The following is a 24,460-nucleotide window of genomic DNA, read 5'->3' as shown; positions in this document are numbered from 1 at the left end:
GAGAGAAGCAAACACCTTTCCCAACGATCTCACCAACTTTTTTGTACGATGGAGTGTTTCTCTAGTAACGGTGTGGCTAAAAGAAAAGACGTTACAAAAATACACCCCAATACGTCTCCAATTTAATGACGGCAGTTTTTCTAGCACGTTGTTTGTGCGTTTGTTTGTGTAACGGCTTGAGAATATCGCTGCACAGAAAACCTTCTTTTTGTGCAAATTTCTCTTCACTGTAATCCGTTGACAAACTGCTACTGGGGGCCGACCCATCGGTATTGCTCGGCCTTTGGTGGCAGTTGCTGTGCGTTATAAATGGCAAATAAAAATCGTTCACATAATATGCTGCCAACGTTTTTTTTTTGGGCAGGGCGACACGATACCATAAAAAGATTGAGAAGCGCGCGCGACGCTCTGCAGGTTACACCGCTGCGTTCGTTTTATTGCGCGACGATCATGGGCGATGACCAAAATAGTACACAATTCAATGCCGGTCAAGACGGTGAGACCTGGACGACCTGCGGGAGGGAGAGCTGCGTAACACACCTACTGAGCAACAGGCATGGGCGTTGAATCAACGGACCCGCCAGTAGTCGAAGTCGAGGATGGAAGTTGTTTCTCCCGTCTGTAAATTAACCTGCCTGCCGGCCGTGTAATTGATGATCTTGGTGCCTGCTGAAAGAGAGCGTTTCGGCGATGACTTGCACGCGTTTGGGGCGGATGAAAAATTAAGTTCATGGTGATCAGTCCGTTTTGAAACACGACAGTAAATCGCAGGTGATGGCCACGTCCAAAGTAATGCGCTCTCATCATACGCGTGATTTAGTGCGTACGTTTACAGGAGAAATATTATCAAGCGCAAGGGAAAGCGTGTAATTTTAAACGCAAAAAACCGATCATAAAATAATGCCTTCAAATTATGTCTAATCAAATTGACCCATTATATGCTCTGGTCATTAAAGAAAACTGCTGCTACCAATTCGCCGATGCCCCAATCCAGCCGGTAGAAGACACAAACTATCGATTTCCCTCGACCAAGCCGACTTCGGAAATACATTTTTCATGGTGGAGACGGTCATTAATTTTTTGCCGATTTCCGGACCTCCGGAAAATGACCACCCACCTACAACAGCACGAACCGTCCAACCGACCGACCGACCGACCGGGGAGCGCCTGCTGGGATTTGTAACGATACAGTTCCGGAACCGTACTAAATCATCAAAAGCCTCGACAGCAGACTGTGTGTCCAGAGATGGGTAAGTAACTTCATACGGTGAAGTAACTGCACTCCAGGCGCAGTGAGCCCGAGTAGTCACACACACCGGATCCTGGTGTTAGTAAATTGAATTTCATAAATTTTACCAGGCTTCACCCATCCCAGGCTCCTTACGAACTTTAGTCTTCCAATACCTAATGATAGGACCACAAGTATAAGCCACTCTAGTCTCCAAAAAAGAAGAACCCCGTGAAACCTATTTCCTGACAACATGGACAACTCCAAAGGAGAGAGTGAGAGCAGAGGGAGCAGAGAGAGAATTGCACGAACGTAGACCAGGAAGTAGACCCAAATTAAATTCATTACAGTTGCGACGAAAATATGTTCCCCCTTTTGCTCGTACGACAAGGATGTCCAGAAGTCACGAGTAAGAGTGGAAGAACCTGGGAAGCTTTCAAAGCACCGGAAATAGGGTACAAATTCCATCGTATCACGGTCAGTGTTCGAAACTTCTCATCTCGGGAGCGCACGGCAGGGCGGAGCAGGAAACACGTCCTTGTGGGTAAGGGTGAATAACATGTCCATGAGCGTAGTCTGGGCGAGATGCGACATTTTTCCTCGGGGACCTTTAGAACAAAAGCACCACACAATGTGGGTTCTTTCTTGTTTTTTCCCTCCCAATCATGAGGAGAATAATGCACACAAGGACCAACAACAAAAAAACAGTTTGTTCAGACTGTTCATTTAAAGGGAACGAACGGACGAACGGTATCTGTTTTTACACGGCGTGAAGTTAACCCAATGTTCTAATAGCTTTCGAAAGAGAGAGACCATCCGGGACCAATGACAATACAAACAAATTATTCTCTTCCGGAATTGGTCCCATCTTCGTCGGCCAGCTGGTCCATACGTGTAAGCTGGTTGGAAAGTTCCGACTCACACAGAGATCTCCAAACACCCCGAGATCTCCAAAACCTCAGCTCCATTAAATTTGCTCCAAAATTAGAACCGTTTTGTGCCGTATGTTCTCTAGGCAAGAGTAGTATGGGAAAGATTTTTTTTTCTAGAGCACTATACTATAGCACTGAACGATACATCACGGACGGGAAATACGGGGGATAACACGGAAGGTGGCCCTCGTGTGGAAAGCCTGTTGAAAGTTTCCACTCTAGACGGGGCTGGATAGGTAATTGAATCAATTTACTGTTTCAGTTTGATTTAGGGGAAAATCAACCGGACGACTCGGTCCCCAGCTCGACGACAGATCTGTTGACGGAGCCGTCCTTTTCCCCCGCCCTGGTCAAGATTGGCACACTCCTCGAGTGGAGCGTGTTTTGAGGCGCGCGTTGAGTGAGGTGAAAACATTTAGCACATGCTCCGTCCCCGGGCCCGGGCCACAACATTTTAGTCAGGAATGTGATAAATTCCCATTCCCGTCCTACACGCGTGACGATCAAAAACCGTTTGAAGAGTTGCTGTTGAAAGATGGCAGCAAATAGACGTTGCAGAGCGGCGAACAGTGTCTAGACTGTTTGCTCTAAGGATAAAAATACACACACGCGCGCAGTTGTAGTGTGTAGTTTTGCAAAACATTCATTTCGTTGACTCGATAAATCAAAACCTTATTTTAATGCTCTACAACCATTTCAAGCAGAAAGAGTCAACCGTTTGATTAAAATTCAACGGCAACGAAATTCTCACGTGTATCACCCTTTTACCTTTCGTAAATGGCATAAGAAAAACACGATCAAAGATGATCTTCAAAAAAACCAAGAGCGGTTGATTTATTCCGAAGCAGCTATCTAAAACACCGTAGGTCGGTTACACACATCGTACCACCCTCCGCAGCTCATCGTCACGACAATCGCACGAATATCTAGAGCCCCTTGATCTATGACCCAATTAGTGAGCATCTCGAAATCCCTCCCCCATGAAAAGATCCCTTCAGTAAGGGGTTTCCTCCTCTGACCCAGTAGAGGCAAAGACAACTACTACGAAAGCCGGCCAGAGAAGGTTTGACCGATTTACCCAAAGGGAAGGAAAAGGGAACAGGGAAGAAAACTGTAACACACAAACATCAGGGCCAACTTCGTTTGTGAGATTTTTATACAAACCGATCGTGACACGAGTGGTTTCGTCTTCTTCAGTAGACGAGCAATGGTTTTGATTGCTCAAGGAGAAAGAATTTTCAACAGTAGCGCAACGAAAAATACACATGATCTCAACGTTTTTTTCTTTGTTGGATTAATTTCATTTTGAAGAATAATAAAATTCTCTTCCTTGTAAAGATTTCTACTAAAAATTTTGGAGTTTTGCCAAAAACTGAACATATTCTTTTAGGGATTGTTAGGATTAGGACCCTAGAATATAGAATCTTACTCCGGTCTTATCTGGTCTTATCTGGTCAGAAAAATTCAAACTTGTTTTCAGTTCTCCTGGAAATATCTGCAGTTTAAAGTTTCTGGCTAATGTCACTCTCAACTCTGAGCTGTTTGAGACTGACTTGACTTTTATTCGAAAAAATATCTAGTTTGCTAGATATATTCATAAAAAACTTTCAACAGAAAGCAACAATAACTTCCAAACAAAGGTTGGACAAAATAGACAAAAACGAATCTTGCTGAAATAGTTTGAAGTTAGTTTTAGCTATTACTAACCTATGCTTGACACATTGTCTCTTAAAAGCTGTTCCTGTTTTTACGTCACCACTTAACCTTAAGATAACTGTCGCAAATACAATTTGCTTTTTCTTTTCCCGTAAATCTTTGCCACCAGCTCCGGGTGGAAGTTTTGTGAGCACAAAACTAGTTTCACATTTTTTATGCCTCTTGTACCTTTGGCAACTACCTTTGACCAGAGCGTAACAAACTTGGAGCGTAACATTTATTATCTTCCCTTCATGGAAACAAACGTCACACAGCATACAATGCAAACGTTAGAGAAGAGATCCCCAACCCGTACACCGCCGCACAAGAAAAAAGCCGCATTACTTTTTCGACTCTTTACTTCTTCTGTTGGTCTTCCGCAAAAGCGATAGAAGACCAATAAAACTTTATTTTTCTTCCGCTAGCAGGCCTCCTTCCCTTTGGCCCAGCCAAACAAAAAGAAAACCTGGAAAGAGGATTGTGAACCTAGGCAGTCGTCGATCTCACGGGGAAAACTTCTCATAAAGCCCGGAAAAACTAGCTTATCTTGGGCGACTGGCGCTCTTTTTTTGTGCTGTGTGCCATTTCCTTGATTTTTGGCCTCAGTAAAGGACGGGTTGCAAGCTTCGTTGATTGGCCCCGGTATCCGTTTTGGCATTGCCGGAAACGGGACCCAATAAATGTTTGCTCCGAAAACTTTCACTGCACCTTTCCTTCTTATGTTTGTTGTTGTGCCAAGTGTGTCACTCGTATGCATTTCCCTTTTATCAGGAGTTTTGTGTACTTTTCTGGACAGAAACGATCTTAAAGCCTTTTCCGTTAGAGCACACACTAGAGGATTTTCTTGGCCTAGTTTTCTTGAGCAAAATGGCAGCATTGCAGAAAGGCTTATGTCTTTAAAGCTCCGTCCCTTCCATTATTGAACCATCCAGCACGATCCTGTTGCTTGAGTTTTAATAAAAACATCCTAAGCATCATGATGAAAAGCGAAGAATATATTTAATCTTCTGTCGCAGAATGAAAATTCCTGCCCTCCTCAAGTGCAGCTCAAGCTGAGCGGGAAGGATTTAATTTCACAAAAGTCTACCCTTCAAGATCCCCAGCCCGTTGGTTCTTGCCGCTTAAATTTTCATCTCCCATAACATTGCACTTTTCGGCTCTCCAGTTACGTTGCTTGCTTGCTTGGTCCTTCCAGCCCGGATTTGTCTGGAAGGTGGTATTTTGCTTTGTTCTTTAGAGCTGCCAGACGCTCCAAACCGATAGACAATACCGAAAGCCAGTGCAACTGGAGCAAGAATGAAAACATAACACAACTAGCTACCTAGGGAGGAAAAATAGCGCGTGTGGCTTTCGTATTTTTGTTTTTGCCTGCCAGTGCAGACGGATTCTAAAGATAATGACATATTTTTCCACCACCAAACCACCTAACATCTCACAGACGTCGGTGGCGATACTTCAAGGTAAAGGCGCTCCCCACCGAGTCACCGGGACGCATGGCATGGCGTTTCTAGCTTTGTTTTGCTAACGCTGAAGCTGAAATAATAGAATTTCCGCTTCATTTTCATTTCCTTCCTGTCAACGGGGCGTTCTTGCTACGTTTTTTGTTGTATTGCTAATGGCAAAAGAGCTCAAGCTTCCCTTCCGATTGACGCGTAACAGGAGCAATCTTAAGCTCTTTCCCCTCCCCGTATAGTCGACAATGCGACAATTTGCTGACGATAAGACAACAAGGGAGAGCGAAGATCCCGGGCTTTTGAAGACACTCAGCAGCATATGAAATTACATATCAAGGAAAAATGTTGAAAGAAACGCTTCGTTTTCTCATTTTTTTGTGTGTTTCCCTAGTTTTCTGCCCTTAGCCATTTACGCCCCGCCTTAATCCAAGATGTTCAAAAACCCAAGGTAAATAAATAAACAACAAACGATGTTTCAGATGGTTCGGGCAACAGGCTGCTGTCATTATTTATGACAGCTTCCAGTAGACGATGAACCAAGGCATACGGACAAAAAGGCGGCGGGGGAAGAAGAAACATGGGAAAATAACCGGATGTGATTTACCTCATAAATGTAATCTTGAGCATAAAATATTACACACACTACTTGTGTAAGAGTGGGGAGAAGTGCATTTACAACAATTTCGTTTCACTAAATAAATTCCCCAATGTAAACAAGCTCGAAACTACGCTTGTTAGAAAATGACCTTTCCGGGTGTTTTTCCCCCTGAAGACGTATCACAAATTTCACCGGCACTCACCTTCCTACTACCCTTCCGACCCTGTGTCGGCTAGAGGGGGCATCCGAACATCCCCAACATTGACCCTAAACATTGGCGCAACACATCAAACGGAACGGTGAGGGCTAGCAGAAGGCCAATGCCAAGACCGTACATTCCACCACGGCCACGACACTAATGGGGTGTCGAGAAACATAACGATGCAATGTGCTGGAATTGGAAATAGTTCAATGGCTATCGCGGTGTGGTGTGGTCGTCGTTGTGGTGGAAACAGTAAGAAAGAAGCCATAATTTTTTCCCCTTTTCCAATCTCTCGAAAAACGCCAAGGTCGGATTAATGCAATCGCAACCGTACGATGTCCGGAAGCTGCGGCCCACGCCGAAGAACTGCCGGTGGAAAACAGAGCGGTGTTTAATTTATAATCTAGCCATTAATTCCCCCCCCCCCTCCCTCCCGCATGCTTGGAAAAACTTCATTCTCTCTATCGCTTGCTTTTGCCTGTCCTTGCCAGCCCTTTAATCGAGTGGTGTGTCGCGCGCGCATCGTCTCTATCTGGAACTTTAAATTAAACTAATCTTTCGTTGCGCGGTACGGGGAGTTTTGTTCTATACCTTACCGAGTGGTTGAGATAAACAGATGAAAAAAACCACCTCCACCTCACAATCCTTTCCGCAAAATACGGTAAAAAGGAACGTTTGCCTAAAGGGGCGGCCAAACCGCACAAACGGCCAAACATGGGGGACCGAACGAGTGCGCGCGCGCGTGTGTGGGTGTCACGCAAAATGGTGGCGCAATTTACAATCTCGTCGACTTTTAATTAAGTTCATTATTTTTGTGGCCGGCCGTAGCCAAGAACCGACTGCCGAGCGAGAAGAGGTCGGTAAACAAGATCTGCCTCACGTGCAGGCCCACTTCGCCGCGCAAAAGTGCGATCGCAGGCGGTAAAGTAGGCCGAGAAGAATGGATCTACCACTACACACTGTTGGCCGCTGCCGTCCTATGCTCTTTTGCTTGAGCTAGTTGGCTGTGATATTGTTTGGTAGCGACAGAAGTTGCACTGCACGGTTCTATGGAGGGGGGAGGGCTTAGGGCTCTCACTTTTGCTTGCCATTTATCTACGGAAGCCATGAGACAGTAATGGTTCAAGCGGTGTTTCAGATTTACAGGGTGTGACAAACAGTTTGAGGAAGTAGGAGGGAGTTTTTATCCATTATTAAGTGTAGAATCATCACATAAATTCATGTTTAAGGTAAGAAGCTATTACTTCTATCAGATTTGAGGGACTAACTCGACAAGAAGTCGAATTATGAATTTTTCAATGTTGAATACCGAATTTCCCTAAAAATCCAAAAATATGGACAACACTGTTCCACAATTCTTCCAACTCCGAGCGTCTGTTTTCGACTGCGTCTTTCTCTCCAGACTCCAGCACTCTTCCCTCGCTCGAAACCACACATGGCAGCGATGTTTATTTGTACATTTTATAATTTCACATTATTTATTAATGACTGCGCTGTGCTGTGCTGCATGGTGACGCAGCGTCATCTCACTCCCAGAATTCAAATCGATATCCAGAACCAAATAACACAGAGGGACCCAAGTTCAGCAGACCTATCTTTCCCTATGTACGCTCTGCTGAAAGTGAAAGCGAAAAACAACAACATCGTGCATGCAAACATAAACAATCGCTTCTAGCGACGCAAGAGCACCGGAACACTGTGCCCACCCAGGCTCCTCCATACAGCTTCCAGCGTGGAAGAGGTGTAGAATATGTTAGGGCGCTACATACATAAACAACTTGAGAATAGGCGCAGACGCTGGTCGTCGGTTGCATTCTCAAGAGGACTAATTGCCACAGACCACCTTTGAACACGCAGCATATAAGCAGGAAGATAACTCCATCACACTCCGGAACCACACACAAAAAAATACAGATGAAAATTGCAGGCCAGGTCGAAAAATGATGCATATTATCGTAAATCTTAATGAGAAATTTTCGGAAACCCCCGGAGTCCCGGCCCTTTCACGCGATGCAGCGACTAATTGGGGTAAACCAAAACCTTCATTGGGGAGAAATTTGTATGAGAGATCCTGCTTCAACGGGGAATTTTCCTTCGGCATTTGCACCCAAACACAATCTATCATCATGCTTTTTCTCTTTCCAAGCCTCATTGCATGTGTGACTGGTATGTTGTTTTTTTTGCCTCGTGTGTCTGCCACTGTCACACGCGCATTTAAATTTATCTTTTGGAACACATTCTCGTAAATCCATTTTTTGTTTGTTCTTGTTTCACATACGCGAAAGTGGGAAAAATTGTGTGCTACACCCCGTTAGAATGTCTAGGAGACTTTGGCTTGGATGGAGGGAACTAAGGAGACAGAGAGGGGGAGAGAGAGATTGAGAGAGAGATACAGAGAGTTCATCCGTGGCGCAATTAAACTTTATTTACACGTACTTGTGAATCCTTGTTTTATGGTTTATTTATAGCGCTGCCTGGTGTACGCACCAGAGAGCGCAGACCAAAGATTGGAGCACCGTTCTGATGGAAATTTGTCGTTTTTTTCACCCTCTACTAAGGGAGTGGATTCAGAGGAAAACAAATATACATACTTTTAATTTGCTGAAGAAAAAACAACAGCATTCTTAACAAACCACAAACCTCGGGGAAGTCTTCAACGAACCCTTTTACGCAGTTTCAAAGTCGAAAGAATCAATTATAAACAATGTTGTGGAGCCAAACACATTCCTTCCAGAATGCCTTCCAGCAGTAGTGTCTGGAAAAGTTTTATGACATCCGAGCAGCAGGAAATGCATCTCGTGCGATCGGCACGGCCCAACCTTCTCCACACACACTTGACTTGAGTAATTGAAAAGAAGTATTAAAAGTTGCTCGTTTACGACTGCAAGCGGCTTGGAAATGTTGCAGCAGCAGCCACACTTGAGCTATGCATTTGTTTCTTTTTGCTTTGCGTCCCAAAAATAATCGTCCACAAAAATCAATCCACTCAATGGTGTGAAAATGGAAGCCAAACGCACTCCAAAGCGTACCACCCCACTTGCCTTGCTGCTTTTCAGAACCATTGAGAAGCAACCAACGTCTGTTGTTGGAATGTTTGCGGCATCATTTAAAATTTAATTTCACGTAACCGAGACCGAGGCTATAAACCTTAACCCAAACTTTTTAATGTCCCCACGCACACCGCAACCAACCAACCAACCAGTGCGCATAATATTGTGACACATTTCAAAACTTAATTTCTAGTGCAGCACTACTATCTTCACCGCTGCCGTGTATAAATAACTTATTTACTAACCTTCGTAACGTTACATCCCAACATCATCATCTTCATCTGTGCCCGAACCATCATCATCATCCGGCTGCTCGCCCCGAACGTGAAAGTGAGACGTGAGTAAAAAGGTGTCAATAAAATGTTCATCTCAAAACATTCCTCTCCAAGACTTCTTCGCCTACCGCCCCAAAAGACCGCCCGAAAGACTGCTGCCCAAAAGGAGCATGGGGAAGTCTTCAGCAGTCATCTCACGTTACGCGTGAAACCCCCTTCTTTTTTTGGTGAGCGAAAAGATGGAGAACAGCAGTGCAAGAATATGAAAGCGAAAGGGGTTTCTGTGGAGAGCGCACTGGAGTTTCAAATTTACTTCCTCCAGCACTCGAGTAGGCTTCCTTCTTAGCTAGAGCTTAGCTTTCTGTACAAAAGATTATCACTTTCGCCCAACTCCTGTCCCCTTCAGGGAGCGTATCCCGGTATCAGTTACCTGGGTTTGGGAACCCTTACAAACCCCTTACAGAGAGGGTCATTAGCATTCATAACCTCTCTAAAAATAGTAAACCAAAACAAGATTCTCGGGCGACCCCGTACCCTTTCCCCGGGGGTGTTGGGTGTTGATTAATTAGTCCCTCACAGAACTGTCGGCTGGTGTGTTTGGAACGACACGAATCTGTCAAATTCAATTCCACACGTCAGCTTCCGTCGGAGACGATTCTTTCGGAGAAGGCAATCAACAACAACAAAATCCACGTCGAAAGAATTTACTGTCAGCATAAAACATGGCTGCCACATTCCAAAAGCAAACATCATTATTGCACACCGCAACTGCCGGTAGGTCTGTTCTGTGGGGAATCAGCTGTCATTAAAATGTCAAATTTAAACATTTGCTCATTTGTCGCTATTTTGCGGGGAAGAAGCCGATCGATTTGCACTCTCTTGGATTTGACAGCAGACATTTCACAGTCGCACTGTCAGACCACCAAAAAAATCCGCCAAACATCCGGCAGGTCCTTCTCAGAAACGCACACGAAACGTCAGCAAGCAAGCGTCATGCACCTTTTTTCCCTTCCCTCACTGATTCATTCCATTTGGCATTGACCTGCTTTTTGGCGCGATCGACTCACGACCGGACTCAATTCATCCGGATACGGGCAAAACCCTCCCCGCGGGGACATTTCTTTCTACCAACGCCTGCAAAAAAGTGAAACTCATCGACACAAAGAAGGGAGCAGGCAGAAGAACAATACTTATCCCGGGCTTTTTGCACCCATCTTCGCTGTCGGACATGACGCTGTCTCAACTTCTCGTCGTGAGATGCGCCAAACTTTCACTCGTGCCACAACCTTGAGGCACAACATGCGCGCAAATGCTTCTGACCGCGTGAAGATTCCGCAAACGGCCGCGGATGATGAAGAAGATTAGCCACGACCACGGTTAATGATTATGACACCCCGGATCTCTGATCACGAACTGTGCGGGAGCAAACCTTCATCATTATCATACCTCCTCCTCCTCTCCAGAGGGGATTCCTCAGCGACCTCTACCCAAATGTCAGAATCGTTTGTAGCGCTTACCTGTAATGAAACAAGAGAAGAAGAACGGTGAGTTAGGGCACGTTACACGGATCTTCGCTGCTGGTCAAGGTAAATTGAGAAGTGGATTTATTTCGCTTCGCCAAGCAAAGATTAAACGTCACGAACTCTTTAACGGTGTACGGTTGCAAAGTGCTGGTAGGGCTGCCTGCCGAGAAATGAATCAATTTCTCCTCGCAACCTTCAAGGACTTCTTGGAATCCGATGCTGGTTAGGCCACGGGGTTTGGGGCGAGAGAGCGATCGGTCAGCGCACGTGATCGTGTTACCCCCCTCAAGTGAACAAGACAGTGATTTCGATCGGAAGAAATGCCAGACACAAAATTGACCGTCTCAGGAAACATGTAATCTGGTCGTTATTGAAACCGAAAAGCCGGACTTGTCCATGTTCATGTCGGTAGATCAGATTTCAGGGTACATTACCTGCAATTGACCCTTTTCACTTCTTGGTAGATACCTCCACCGCATGAAACTGCTGTCAACAGTGCAGGATGACGACATGTGGACAGATGTTTTCTTTTGAAATTACATTTCCAATCTGTGGCAAATTGTGACGACTATTACGGGTAATTCCTCTCTCTCTCTCTCTCGCTGTACGTCAGGCCACTCTTCACGAGCAATTTAAGCTAAATAATTAAAAACCTAATTCACTAAATGCATCCTCCCAAAGACCCTTTTCTACTGCACGCACGCATTTGCATATGAAAAGACCCGACTTCTGTGTATATTATTTGCAAAATTTGCCACAAGTCCCCTTGCGAGGGATACAGACACAGAGAGCACATACCCGAGAGCAGATGTTGGCAAAACCCCTCCTCTTATCCTTGAGCAAACAGAGCAAATACGCAAACGCCATGGGTATGCAAGAAATGGAATGCGTATGTCAGCAGTAAACAATCTTCCCCAGGCTTGGGATTTTCGTTCCTTGTACCTCCCCATAGCGCAGGAAGTTATTCATTTATTTTGTTCAAGTATTTGAACAAGCGGGGCGAAGGCAAACGCCAGGATGTACAAGCCGCCGCATAGTCGCTTCGGTAGGCTTTTAATGCAAGCCCGAAAGACCTTCACATTTCCATTGCACCGGTACCATTAAACCTTAACCACTGTCAACCGAATGAATAGAGCAGAATTTCTGCCAAGGTTTTTCTGCAACTGTTTGCACGAATCCCGAGGCGCCCGGGAGAAGAGTCGAAAGAAGCCACTGGCACTGGATGAAGGTTCCTGTGACGGGGGGGCTTTTCAGTGTCTTTTTTTTTTATTCCACTCATTCCTTTCTTCCTGTCAGGATGCACATCCAGGACACACTCTTCCCCTGCATTCGGAATGAAAATATAAACACTAAAAAGTCACGTACGAATGACATCAGACAACCGCAATGACACTTCTCGGTCTCGGGCCCCACGGCTTCACGTTTGCACCCAGCGTCACTTCAGGGCCTGCCGGCATAACGCGCGCTTGCAACGCTATCCGGGGTGATAATTATTCGACTCATTTGGCCTCCGTTTTTTCTCTCTCTTTTCAGCATTTCAGCACACCCAGCAAAATCCAGACCAACCTCGGCATCGAGGTTCGGATGCCATTTGCACTCTTGAAACCCTGGGCCCGGAATTGTCTCGTCATCTCGGAAGCCTCTTTTGCTCCGGTTAGAAGTAGCAGCAAAACTGTCAGAATTTCCTGTATCCAAACCAAAACCTTCGCAAATACACTCACAAAGTACACAAACACACACACGTACGTACTTCATATGTTGCGGTTGCCGTACGTCTGAGCTGAGCACAGCAAGAAGTCATACAATAATTACAAACTCGTCTCCAACGTCTCCGGCCAACGTCCGAACACAAGCCAAACACGGCACGACACGGCGTCCTGATGCGTCTACTGGAGCGGACAGGCAAAGAACCGGAGATTTGTGGTTTTGATGCAAGATGAAATCGGTCTCGTCTGAACAAGCGGTGTCCATGGCATGCTGCTTGCCTTTGACTCATGCTCTGCTTCTACTGGCACAACCGGTAACAACCGTTCAAAGAACAGTTCATCACAATCGACAGTGCAGAGGAACGGGTTACTACTTTGGGCCGAACTTCTGCCGTCTCGGACGTACACACACGCACAAGGACACATGGAGCTTGATATTTACAGACGCAGGCAATTGTTGCGTTCCGGCTCAAAGAACGCGCAAACTTTGGATCCTTTGGGGAGCAACAAGACGGGACAAGGCATATAATATACACAGGAAGTTTCTGCGACAAACTGAGCGGCATTCTGAACGGAGAACTTCAAACATTAAAGGAAAGTTGTATTTCATTTCCCTTTTTTTTTTGGGAACCAGCTCCCGAAGTTCGTCACATCTTGTGCGAACGTTTGTCTCGCACCATCAAACCTGGTTGTCACGGTGAAAGTGATCTGTTCGTGTCGGAACAGTTGCAAAGTTTGTTCGCTTGCTTCGTTCCGGACAACTTCTAGAACGAACTATTTTGCTGGAGCTTGCTAGGAGCTCCCTAGAAGTAAAACTCACTCAAATGCAATTCATGCAGCGGTCGCGCGTGAATTGCATTGAAAGGTGGTTGTCTAGGCAATTGTGCCATCACCTCCTCGCGCATGTCCCAAAACCCCGACCCGACGGTTTAGCAAACGAAACGTTTCTTTGCGAAAGCATATAATAAGCCATTCATCGCCATGGTAACTCTCTCTCTCCCTCCTGTGAGCTGATTAATGACAGACGAGTGCACCGACCATTTGTCACCGTGGCGTTGCGCGCGTAAGAAAGCAGCCCCCAGTGTGTGGGCTAGATTTTCATGTTTCGCTTCAACAACTATTACCCCTTTCCTTTGCTGGAGGGGACGCCACTTGTGGGTGGAACGTGCCTGATACACTCAGTCACTCATGCATCTGTTGCTGCTGCTGCTGCTGCGCGTATATAATTAGCTGTTGATAATTGATTTAATTAGCTCCGTGCAGCTTGCAAGCAGCACACTTGGCGCGCGGTGTGTGCGCACATGCTGTTGGGTTTTTGCGCTAAAAAATTCCATCACCCCACCGGATGAAAGGTGGCACCATCAAGCGACATTTTTCTATGACGGTGTGATGTCTTCCCATCTTCTTTACGTTTGTGAATTGACATTCCGGTCAGAAATAGAATTAAAAACGCAACCACCATCATCGTCCGAACGGCATGTGAAACGCTTCCAGAGAAAAATTAAAATGCCTCCCGCGATCTCGATCGTGACCTTTGGCGCTTCTGCTTCTGGGGTACATCTCAAGCCGAGCATACTTTCTCTAATCACAACACCCCCAATGCTTGCACTGGCTTTCGCCTGGACAGGGCCCTGCAGCCGTCATCTTCGACCGAAATCAAACCAAAGAGAGCCGGCCAGTTCGAGCATCACGAAATCCATTTCACTTTCAAGCGTGCATCCGGCGGCACTGTGGCACAGTGCCACAGACAGACAGACAGACAGCCGCGTGCAGCGGGTGGTTGATTGGTGTGTGCGAGCGCGCTGCGAAAGGAATTTTCATTTGGCCTCAATCTCGAATTTCTTTGCAACGGCAACGGCTCGTCTCGGCATCATCATCATCATCCACCCCCGTGGTCAGCAGAACTGCGCCAATTGCGCCGCCATCGTTCTCTCTCAGGCGGCTGGTCTTGGCGAACGCGAGACCGTCCAACGTAACATCTTTCGAGTGGTGTGCAGAACATTCGTGCTCTCTACGCCGACTCGGGGAGGTCGCGTGCGCAAGCTGCAACCGTACAGAAAACAGATTTTTGCAAAATAATTACTGCACCATATTGGTTCCTTTTCTTCCCTTTTTGTTAACTCTCTGTTCGACACAATTGATTCACGAGTTGTCTTGCGGAGCGACGTTGCGAGTTTCTTGCAGGCTGGCTTACTGCAATTGCCACGCCGGTTTGCCGTGCCAGTTTGTGGCACGCGGCCAAACAGCTTGACATTGGTTCGTGATCAACCGGGCATTCGGGCCCGCAAGTGTGCGTGTGTGTGCCACATCTGCTTCCACTTGAGTTTCCGGCGCCACCGAACGCTTGCGGGAATTGCGTTGGTACCAACCATCGAATCCAGCGGCGCGCGTCCTTGAAGTCAAACAGTGATCGCCTGTTCGTAGACATTGGAGCGTCGGTAAATATAACGCCAACGTTGTTTCTGTAGCCATTTAAAATGTCATAAACCTTCATCGCAATCGATTTGCGGATGAGTTGCGACGAACCAGGAGGTCCGGAACAACCCGCAAACCAAGCGAACGATCGGATGTTGAGCGGGAGAAGAAGAATGCGCAGCATTGGCAATTGGGGACGCATTGTAGTTACAGCTCAAGAAGAGGCAACGACTCTTCTTCACCTATTTCGATTTGTCAAACGATTCCATTCCCTGAAGTGATGCGTGATAATTAATGTGATTCATCGTCGTGCCGCCCGTCTCACAAATCGCCATTTCCCAAAGAATGTGACGCTATTACATGCCGTGCGTGTACCGCACGGAATTTCTCGCGCAAGCTTGTTCAGCCATGGTCACAAACCACCGTGCGTGGAAGTTAATACTCTGACAGTCGGCAGACAGCCGACAGACAGACAGAACACACATCTTGACCCGTCCGCCGCATTCGTTCCGCCATTCCGGAATAGGGCATAACCCGATTCCAATTCTTCGCGTGTGTAGAATCAGGAGACCTACTTTCCTGATGCCTTTTCCCCTTCCCAAGCGCATGCGGACAATCGAAGATGGAACTTCACCCTGCTGTCTTTGGCGGACAATCTACCTTTCGAATGTGGACTCTTCCAGGTCACTGCAGGTCGAGCGGCAGCAGCAGCAGCAGGGGCGTGATGATGACTCCCGGTATTGGATATCCGAACCGTTCAGGTCACGATATCAACCTTCGCTTGCAGCTCGCTTGCAGACCACCGACCAGGCCAGAACTGAGCACCACCCGCACCAGCATGAGTGACAGCGCGTATCAGATCCGAGAGTTAAAAGCCCTCACAAGCACAGTTCACAACCTGGTGAGGTTAATTTACGAGAAAGCCTTCACCTTTTCGGTCCGCTTCTGGACACCTCTAATCAGTTGAACGACGAACCAGGGCCATGCTGCCATGTGCTGGGCTGGAAGTGAAATGCACATTCCATGCCCATAATAATCTGTTGGTTTTATTAACTTCCTGTCCAACTTCGGGCCAACTCCAGTTGCTCCTACGACCTAATGGGGGAATGGGATTGGATTGGAAATAAAATTCCTTGATTTATTCGCTCCCTTATCTAAACGGTCGGGCGCACACTTCGCCTCGAGTCCGAGAGGATTTCTTTCACATTTTTCACCGAGAGTTCGATTTCCAGTATTCCCTATTGGAAATTGTGTCGCATTAGCGCCTTTGATCAAACCCTTCTTTTTATTTTCGATTTCCAGTTTTATTTCCCAAAACAAAAGGAAAGGGCAAGCATCCATAATGCGATGTTTATGTTGCTTCTTTAGCGCGGCTAATTAAATAATCAGGTATCACTTTTGAGTAACGATGAATAATTCAGCAAACAGGTTGCACGTGCCTGTGTAATTTGACTCCAAACAAAATCTGAGCTCCTCTTAATTGAAATTAAGCTCCATTTGTGATCGAAAGTCTGCTGCTACAGAAGGCTTCACAAGATTTAAAAGCATCCACTTAAACTAGGCCATCGCATTGCCAATCAGGCCTATTTTCCAACTTCGTAATGATCTCTCTACCCATTTGCCATTACCCACGACAAAAAGCCTACGCCAAACTGTCCACCCAACCCAAGAGAGAGAGAAAAAGCAGTGCGCTTCCTACGCACATAGAAAAGGGATTGATTGGAGCCTGGCTTGCACACGTGCGTTTAGAGAAATCTCGACTTCGACAGCCAACCTCAGCCAACAGCCCACAAACCGGGAACAAACGCAACCCCCGGAGCATTGATTTCCCGAAACGCCTCCACAACCGAACGGTACTGCCGGCGAGGTACTGCCACAATGCAGTACTGCATTCGGACTATTAAAAAGTACTTACGATCGCCTCGAACACCATCGCGGCAACAAAGCGAAAGAAAGCAACCAGGAAATGTAACCATTTTGGTTCACTATTCACCCATAAATTCGCATCGTGCGCAGGCATCGTGCTGCAGTTGTGCAGAGCATTCTTCACCAGTTCTAATGCCCCACGAACGGAGTTGCCCCCAGGGGGATGGCAAAACGTATTAAGACGTAGCGCGCGGTGGCGACGTACGTTCTCAAACCGCAACCGTGGCGGGGTTCCAGCGGGATCTCTGCTCTGCGTAACTAATGGAGTGGTCGGAAAACCAATCATTACAAACCGCCACGGGCGGACTGGCGGTAAAGAAGTTATTACGGTTTGAGGCACACCGTGGCTTAGAATGCGCCGTGCTGAATTCTGTAACACGAAGCAAACACCTTCAAGGTTTCCACGGCTAACGAACCGGGAGGGGCAAAAGAACGGTTTAGCGGATGCATTTTACAGCCTAACTACACTCTGTTGGAGGAGTGATGAGCTGAACGATCGTCGGCTAGCACTAGGATCATGTTGGGTTTCGTGTCGGTGTAATAGAGCATCAATCGGACTTTGTACGACGACTTACGGTTCGATTTAACTCTCGAACCCTGCATCTCATAAAACTGTTGGGAGCGAAATATACAACTCCCTTTGGCACAGAACGTGGGAGCTGATGGTCTATTTCGCACATTAAACGTCAATTCATTGGTAATCACAGAACGGTGGCCAACTCTAACTCCAATTGCGCGCGCCCCCTCGTGACTTCAGAATGATCTCTGGTCATTGCAAGCCCCTGAAGCTGTAGCTAATTTCCTGCAATTCTCCCCCCGAAAGGGGAATTGCACAATTCAATTTCTGGTTCCCATAAGTTAGGCTCTATCCACGACAGCGGTTCATGGGATACAATTCCCACCCCCGGCCGTAGCGAAATAGATTTAGTGCTCCAATAACCCGGCGGGATTTTCGCACAAAGGAAGGAGTTGGATAAGGATAAAAAAAAACTTCTCATAACACAACGCTGGGGATGATTTTCTTCGCTTCACGGAAAACCATCCTACGTGATGTGCATTCGTGCCGCTCGCGAGACCACCGGGAAGGTATGATGGAAAATGCCTGAAAAAAGACGTGCTTGTAAAACTGTCCTCCCTTTTGGGTCGTCGCCGTCCGCCTAGCGCAGGAAATGGGAGATAAAATTCCATCCAAACCGGGGAACAGCTGCTGCAACTCCAGCCTGGTGTGCAGTCTGGGACGAGATGGATTGCAAACTTTCAGCAAACCGCTTTGCGCTTTCTGAACAATAATGAATATCTAAGCGACAGAAGCTGGTCCTTCCACGACTCGAGCTGGGACCGGGTGTAAAAAACGGATCTTTAGACGTGCAAATATGTTGTCTACACAGTCCCTCTCCCCCAAAACGTGGTCCGGGTGGTGTACTGTACCGGATGCAGTGCCGTTGCAGTTGCTCCGGCACCGACTCGCCATCGTTCGTTCATAAATGATTCGCACGTTCGGGTGCTGCGTATGATTTGAATAATTATTGTCCAGCTCATATTATGAGAAGAAGCGGACCGCGCTTGGAAGTGCCCTCCGGCGGCAACATTCCCAGTCTCCCAGGGGCTGTGCAGACCTGAAACTGTTTCGTTAATTGAAAATTCAATCAAACGAATAATGACGCGAGATGCACGGTGGGACAATTATTTCCATCATTTCGCATCCAGAGCCACTCGGACGGAAAAGTGAAATTGTTCGGTCGCTTCCACCCCGAAAAACCCTGAATCCAAAAACCAATAATCCAACAGACATCCAACACCACGTTGATGGGTTTGACATTCTGGCGACAGCTCACTGAATGGCACGAGCACTTCCAATGACTACTAATCGTTCGTCCCGGCGCTGGAGGGTTTTCTAAATAATTCATAAACCACAGTGCGGGCGGGTTTGATCGAGCAAACCGCAAACAGTCGAACCGCTTGCTGTCATCATCGGTTTAGAATTGGTTTGATTTGCAAATAGCGCCAGAAAAGGTGCAACTTTTCCCGTTGCCAGTTAGGATGAATTACTACACACCTGTTCGGTAGGAAAAATAGAGTACGTAACTCTTTCAAAAGGTAATTAAAATGACATTAAAAGCATTATAACTCAATAACATCACAAAGGCTTAACGTTTTCGAGTAAACTACAAGCTTTTAGTGATGAATAATATTGTGTAGAAACGTGTCCACACTGCCCCACCGTACCTTAAACCTTAAACGAATGCAAAACTTCTAACCCGTTTTGCCCAAAACACTGTGAAAGGTGGTTACTCTTACCATTCGCTTTTTTTTTTTGTTATTGGTGGCAACAGTCTGTCGAATAGTCAAAACAATTTTCCGGAACCCGAAACACCCCACCATGCTGTGTGCTGTCACTTTTCCTGCTCGATTTTCCACCGACGAGAAGCAAAAACTGCACCGAGCTGTGCTTGTGTGCAAAAATCGTTGTTTACATTAGCCGCCATGCGTCGAAATACGACTACGATCGTGGCACGCGAATTTATTTACAGTCCTTTACGCCCCACCACGCCATCAGGTACCTCACCTCTACACCACCATTATTTTTGAGCAGGGTGGAAAAGTGTGCAAATGAAGCAATTCCGCAATAGAAAGAACATTTCCCTCTGGGCAGTAAAAAGCTACGTTATAATAATGGGAAAAATCCACCGCTCGACGCAATTCGGTTTCACTTTCACAAACACTCGCGTAAAAAAAGGAACAATGCCGTCTGTCTTCACAAGCAAGGAGGAGATGAAAGGTGGAAGCGAGATGGGGAAAGCAATCGGACCGAGCTGGCAAATTCATTGGCCCTCGGAAAGTGGAGCAAAAATTCGATAAACAAAATAACAACAAACCACCGTGCGGCATGGATCTGGATGAATCGAAGGATGGGTGGGAAAAGAAAAGCGAAACCAAACCGGCGAAATACAAAAAAAGAGAAAATAGCTGGGGGATTTATCCGAAACATTGTTCCGCAAAGGGTGGGTGGAAAACACAGTCGCGTTCGCTGCACTGACACGGTAGAAGATGTTTATTTTTTTGCCCATTTTGCCCACCCTCGAACCGGGTCGAAATGGATGTATACGGACGGATCGGTCTAATTCTGAAGCTCATTATAGCAACCACCAGTGCTCCACTACCACCAACGACCACATCAATCGAAGAGATCATCAATAGCAAAGGTTCGCGGCTCAGCTTAAGTTGAAAGCAAGCAGGGGGGTAGAAAAGGGCGCAAGCAAGATTGTTTCAGGATGTATAGCAACTGTTGTTTGACTTTTCCTGCCTGCGTATCGATCACTTCACGATCATTTGTTTGGGGAAGAACACACAGACACACACCGTGCCACCGTGTCTGCTGCCTTGCTTTTCCACTGAGCGATGATGATATCACTTACAACACCGCTAGAGCTGGTGTGTTGTCATTGCATCATGATCACGACCGGCCGTATGTGTGTGTCCCATGCGGCGCATTGGAATGTGATCCAACTTTCGAGGGCAAAATGCATTGGCCAAGAGGATGGCAATCACATCTCGGTGTTCGGAGGGGGGGGGAGAATGCCATTTCTTCCTCCCTGCTCTTTTGACACCAACGTAAACATGCTTGAGACGACACAGCAGCGAGAAGGAAATCGATAGGCAAGATAGACCTCGGAACGGATAACAACATTTAATCGGCGTATACGGTGTGACAGGAACGATATGTTGTTGTTGTTGGCGGTCGGGTTCTCAGCAATCCCGTTGCACAATTCGTCACATTATTGGTTTAATGCTGTTTGCTGCTACAACAAACGGCATTTCATTTGTTTTGTTATGGTATTAGAGCTGATTAGTGAGATGTTTGGTTAAGGAAACTATACAGCTGATGATAATTAGCATTTCTACATTTTTGATATCTGTTCTTGAAATAATAGAAATAATTGACAGAAATGTTCTGTAGACATTTGTTTACAGCACAGTAAGTTTTCATTCTATTTTTTTTTAACTAGAGTTTGACATTTGACGGATAAAATGTCAACGCTCTGTACAAAACAATAGGTCATACGGACAGGATTCTCTAAATTAAATCCTAAATTATCCTAAATAAGCCTGATACTAAAGCGCTATCCATAAAATCCGTAATTCAGAAATTACAAATGTTTCGCTCACTCCCACATATTTTTTTCATTTTTTAACAGTAGCCGCGTTTCGACGAAACGATTTCTGCTTGAAAACTTCTGTCAAAATCTTCGTTTCCCATTCCCGTAATCTTTTGACAGGTGGAAAGAAAACTATGTACAGGTGTCCTCCGAGATACGACAGATACAAAGCAAGGCGTAAGTCAACAAGTCGAATGTCGAATATCTATGAATTTAAGGTTTATAACCAAAGTTGAAGAGTTGAAAATCATGATATCGTGTATTTTATTTAAAATAATGTTCGAAAATTTAATAATTATATTCCAAAAGCCTTACAATAGAAATTCAAGATCGGGTAGTTGTGAAATCTTTAGAAATGTGTGTATAACGGTTAGCAGTCCAGAAATTCAAAAAAACATCAATTTCTTGTCAATGACAACTTTAAACTGTCAAAATCAAAATCGTCGTATCTGCGTATCGCCGTAACTCAAGGCGGTCGTAGCTCGGGGGACACCTGTATTTTGGTATTTAAACTTATTTTTGGTATCCCTGAGCATGGGAAAACATTCGTTTAAAGGTTTTTTAGTGATATCCATACAGTAAAAACTAGTGTTAATGTGTATACGTTCGTAAAATCTGTTAATGTGTATACAGTTCGTGAATATTTTTTGACGGTGGAAGGGGAAAGATTCGCCATCAAACAATCGTTCCGTGGAGAGTTACCGAATGTATTTTTTTTAATTTACCCTGTAATATACCCTCTTTCACTTTCCTTTAGGCGTTACGTAATTGATGGACGATGCGCAAAGGACAAGTATGGCGTGAAAAAACGGTTGAAACGAAAGTTTTAAATATATTATGACTCTTTATATACCATAAAATGCATGGAAAATTCAACCTGTTCGAGGGATATTTTACTAAAACTCTCAGAATGCTCTAAATTTTCAAAATAAATACTTAAAACTTTCCCTTTTTAAGAAAACTGGGGCAAAAATAATTTTATATGTCATTCACATATCATATTATCTCCGATCTACGAAACGGTGATTTTTTGTAATTTTTATGCAAAACAAATGCAAATACAACGAAATAACACCGTTTTAACGAAATACCAAAGCAAAGTTCGCATTAATCCCTGCAAAAAAGACATGATTGATTGTCCTGTCAGACAAAATCTATGCTGTGCAGCAATATCTTCATCACAATAAAACCAAAACTTTCCCCCCTCATTTTATGACATTGGAACATCTTTTTCTGTCCACAACCAAAAGACACATTAAACAAAGCAACAACAAAAAAAACACAACTACATTCATCATCGGCAAACAACCAAACCAGAGGGGGCAATAAAGGGTAATTAAACACCGGTATTCGGCATCGGCACAAAACGGGGAAAAAAACCGCCATCAAACGTCAACCGAACCAAACCGAGCAGCGTCTTCTTCGGAACGCCAACGCCCGAGAGGGGGTGGAGGGCTGTATGAAGTAGTATCGCATGCAAAGCGCTTTGTCAGCGACATGCAACCAACCGAGAGACCTACCGTTATGTTCCCATGCATTGTCTGTCCCAGAGCATGGCCCAAGTCAGCAGAGAAAAAAAATGCAAACAGAAATTTCACCTGAAAAGAATTCGAAACGCATCTCGAATCGCCTTCTACGGAGCGGCACGTGTGCGCTGTCTATGTGCGCAGCAAGACGTTCGGATCGTCGATGCAATTTCCGAGAAAGCTAGGGAATGCAATTTTCACCCAAAAGCCGGGACCGAGCCGTGTATCATGTTCCGATTTTTCCGTTTGCAAACGAATGCAAAATGAAAAAAGGCGAGCTCGGTGTAGAACACAAACAAACAACAAACGGCAAAAAACCGCCCGAAAGATCAATTTACACCGGTGCGCGCCGCGTATATACATATATAATTAACGATACATATTTTCGAACCCCCGGCCCGACATGGTGCCTTTCGGGTCAGGAAGCTCTGTGTGGAGTGTAATCGAAACCTTGTGTTTGGGGTGGGTGTGGGTCTTTTTTTTTTGTGTGTACCAACCCCATGTGTCGTTGAATTAATTGCAACTGTTCCGGTAATGGTCAACGGTCACAAAAAATTACACCTCAATTTACAATTTCTTTGCTATCCTTCCTCCCTTATGACCCGGATTCAATATTATTTTCCGTTTACCATACCACCCCGATATTCCGATTGTGCTTCCGACGGTGAGTGCTATCTGCCCTCGGCTTCCCCCTCGGGGGGCATTATTTCCGCTCCCTGGAAGCAGGGAAGGCCCGCAGTGTAAGCGAGATATTTATGGCGTAAAATTAAATTAAAACAAATAACACCGTGTGCACACAACTGTCGCCAAGCTGCACACTTACTACAGTGCAGTGTAGAAGCAACCAGCCTTTTGCTCACATCCCACCCCCATCATTACCATTTCATCACCCAATATATTCGATATAATGGCAAATAATGGCATCAGATTGAACTGATGATGGTGGCGGAGATGACAGAGCAAAAAAAAAGCTCTCTTCCCGAAAATACAGACAGTAGATTCTTTTTTATTCTCTCAAATGTTTGACCCAGCCCGGGCTGCACTAGACTGCAGATTGTGCATTTCCCATACACTGCCGCATTATCAACCCGGCACAACACCGGTGGATGATAAGGCGATTTATGTGGTAGCAAAAAAGAGAGGAAGGAAAGCAAAAAAGTGGATCAGTTTTATCATGCGTGGATTTAAATGTATTTATCCTGCAAACAGATGAGTTATTACCGAAACGCGTTACGATCGAATAAATAACGATTGTGATAAACAAACAGAGGGCAGGCTCGCACTAAAAAAAGCACATTCTGACGCCACCTGACCAAAGGTGCTAGCTTGCCAGCCACTCGGGCCAAACAATGCCCAAGCCCGGGTGTGACACACAGCTCGGCGGTTTTTTTTGCCATAAGTGAGGCGTGATTTTGTTTTAAATTAATGATCAATTCCTCTCAACGGGTTTGCTTCGATCGGCTCATTTTTTTCCAGTATGTATGGACGCTCTTTTTCGCTGTTGGGAAAGGTGGAACACGCCTACAAGGGACGCAACCAACTGCACTCACACAAATCACAGCGCGTCGGCGAAAAAACATGGTTCAACAGGCAATGGGACAGCAAGCAAACATTTTTCATGCCCCAGCGCTCGACGATGAACGACGATCATAACGATCGTCCCCTTGCCCCATGCACACACGGTGGACGAATATTTTTTGTACCCTCCCCTTTCTATTTGTTACCGTTACTGTCGTTGCTTGTTTGTGGATTCTGTTGTTTTTTTTCTGCACA

At 45.7% G+C, this 24,460-nt stretch overlaps 1 protein-coding gene across 7 annotated transcripts in view; it reads right to left on the bottom strand.

The window, feature by feature from the left end:
• LOC1269252 (probable G-protein coupled receptor Mth-like 1) overlaps positions 1-24,460 on the bottom strand; it is a 160,335-nt gene that overhangs the window by 92,066 nt on the left and 43,809 nt on the right. The window lies entirely within an intron of this gene.

The sequence above is a fragment of the Anopheles gambiae genome, chromosome 3 (assembly GCF_943734735.2).
Source record: "Anopheles gambiae chromosome 3, idAnoGambNW_F1_1, whole genome shotgun sequence".
NCBI lineage: Eukaryota > Metazoa > Arthropoda > Insecta > Diptera > Culicidae > Anopheles > Anopheles gambiae.
This window is presented reverse-complemented; position numbering and strand designations above follow the sequence as displayed.